Genomic DNA, 2,871 nt, shown 5'->3' with positions numbered 1-2,871 from the left:
CTCTGATTACTTCTCATTGGTATGCTGCAGAGAAGCTCATATCTAAACTTGCATTGTCATGCTATTGAATATTCAATATCCAACATTCAAAACCTAAAAATGGTCTGGCCAGTATTTGAAGGCATTGATTATACTGCTCTTCAATTTATTTAGCAAAAGAGTTTTAATAATAAAGTACTACTGAATCTTCTACTTTTTAAATCTGTGCATGTATTTATACAACAAAAGGAGGAAAAAACTTCCTTACAGATTTAGTCAGCACCTGAGGCCGTGTTTCGGTTTCATTTTTGTATTTTGTTTGTTTGTTTGTTTGGTGTTTTTTTTAGGTGAGGCAATCCTTGGTTGACCTCACTGACTGCAAGGAACTTGTCAGCTTACGATCCTTTTATTGTTTTTATTTTTTACCCCTACACAGCACCTGGTATTCCTGGGTGGTCTCCCATCCAAGTACTAACCAGGCCCGACCCTGCTTAGCTTCCGAGATCAGACGGGATCGGGCTTGTTCAGGGTGGCATGGCCGTAGACGAGGCTATGTTTTATGTTCCCTTCAAAAGTCATTCTTCCCCCTGCCCCAACATTCCAGAAGTGAATTGTCATTTTAAATAAGATTCGACTTCTCATCAAAAGAGCAGAATATGGCCAGAGAACTCTACCCTTCACTGAACAATATAGAAAAAATAGAAATACACTCAAACACACGTGTATATACACTCAAAAATAAGGTAAAATATATGTGGCTCTATCTACAGAGTGGAGGCAAATATCTAGGCCTAGGGAACATTAGAATTAGAAACAGCAGAGGCTCAGATTTGATTTGCCTCATGGAAACAGCAACTGAACACAGCTCATTGTTTGCAAGGAACCATAAATAGACTCCCTTTGTGAAGTGAGGCCTAAATCTACGTTATTTTCTCAAGTAGAGGCTGAAGATGCTCTTGGAACCCAACTGCCATGTTGCAAGGAAGCCAAGGTGAGCCACACAGGGAGCCTGCGGGAGATGCTCACCTGCCGTGAGTTCCAGCCCCCAGTGGCAAGCCAGCATCCACCAGCGAGACGTGAGTGAATCCAACTTCAATGACACTAGCCTTTGGGTCTTCCATCTGGGGACCGGATTCTGTGGAGCAGAGGTCAGCTGTCTTTGCCGTTCCCACTTGAATTCTATACCCACAGACTCTCTAATAAATGTTTGCTTTTCACTGCTGAGTTTTGGGGCCTTCGTTACATACCTTTCATAATCATTCACCACTTATCTCACTATAATTTACCTAATGTTATTTTGGCCTCCACAGCTCAGAAAAAGAATAGAACTTATTACTTTTCCTTTAATGTCCCCCCACGCCCCGCCCCCGCCGCCACCACCACCAATTAGGAAATAGTGCAGGCAGATACACACCGTCCCTGCTCTGCTGACTTTTTTCTTCGGTGTCTTTCGTCAATATGTATTTGCTATTCAACATTATGTAAATAAATTATAGGCATTTTCCATATCCAGACTTTCTCGGGATATTATTTCATTAAGATTTATGATATCGATTAGGTACGGCTGAAGTAGGGAGAGTGTTTTTCTCACACCTGTTCCCATATACTCCCCAAGTCCAAGGTTTAATTCATCTCTGTTTTCTGTACTGGCACTCAACAGGGTGCCCACAGCACACCAGGTTTCCACTTCCATCGAAACGTAGAAGTTTTACCTCCATAATAAGTAAAGTTCTAAGATCAAGTAAAGCAATTTCAAGACATTGGAAGGTGTGTGGAAAGTGAACTCAGGTCTGATGTATTATCTTTTTCGCTTATTTAAAAATAGGTTTTATGTAAATTCTACAGTAATGAAAGACATATTGTGGGCTATTCTTTGGCCAGCTTTATTTCTATGAAGAAATTAATAGTTTGAAGGTCATTTAGCATTTTTATCATTATGCCCTTTTCCCTGGAGTCCTCGAAATGGCGACACAAACCGCAGTTACTGTGGTCACTTGTCCACCATGGCTGTATCATTTCAGTATTTTCTTTCCACTCAGATTTCTTCCTAGTCCAATGACTTCACACTCACGTCGATTTGATGTCCCCACGTGAGCTGTCAAGTATGCACTTTCAGAGATGATAACATGAAGACTCCTTCAGAGTAGACCTCAGGGGGTCGGTTTTAGCGCTGTGCTAGAATTATAGTTCTTATGCGTTCTGTGAGGCCATTTAATTTCACTGTATCACAATATACCAGACACTGTGATATCGGATAGGATCTGATTGAACACCTGGGGTGTCTAATCAGGTCGATGAAAATGGAGTGAGAGTCAAGATGCCCTTGGCGCTAACGAAGGCTGGACATTTAATTCTCCAATTTGTGCGATGAATTTTTCTCTCACATGCCTAAGAGTGTCTTTCCTTCTGTGACTAATTATGTCATAACTTCCCTGTGGGTAGAAGCATGTGTTCTTATCCCGTGCTACCTGCTTCTCTGTTCCAGCCTCTTGACACACGAGCTTAACTTTTCTCTAACCTTTTATAATTTTCTGTTTTATGCTCTCATTTTTCTTTTTCTTTAATCGAGCAAAAATCTGGAAACTTGGAGGATTAGGACTACATGCCATCTTATTTACAAACAAAGCAGGATGTTTGCCCACTATAAAACATATCACTGTCGATTTAGTCCCCCGCGTTTGTGACATGCTGAGTTAGAACAATGGCAACCAACCATCGACCTGCACGTTGTATACAGTTCAGATTAGGTGGGGTTAGGAATTTGATGTGATTCCAGCACCCTGAACGGTCCTTTATCAAAACTGGAAAAGACAAATATCTTTCTCTTAATTTCGTATTCACTTATTTATTTATTTTAATTTTCAATCTAGCTTTCGTGAAGGACCTGCCGTG

The 2,871-nt window shown here is 40.9% G+C and overlaps 1 non-coding gene across 1 annotated transcript; it reads right to left on the bottom strand.

Moving 5' to 3' along the window:
* Positions 1-406: 406 nt before the first annotated feature.
* Positions 407-525, bottom strand: LOC120586502 (5S ribosomal RNA). Its single transcript, XR_005648726.1, has one exon. It is a non-coding gene; the product is annotated as a 5S ribosomal RNA (ribosomal RNA).
* Positions 526-2,871: the final 2,346 nt, after the last annotated feature.

The sequence above is a fragment of the Pteropus medius genome, unplaced genomic scaffold (genome assembly GCF_902729225.1).
Source record: "Pteropus medius unplaced genomic scaffold, Ma_sr-lr_union100, whole genome shotgun sequence".
In the NCBI taxonomy this organism is placed as follows: domain Eukaryota; kingdom Metazoa; phylum Chordata; class Mammalia; order Chiroptera; family Pteropodidae; genus Pteropus; species Pteropus medius.
Note: the sequence above shows the minus strand (reverse complement) of the source record. Positions and strands in the feature narration are given on the sequence as shown.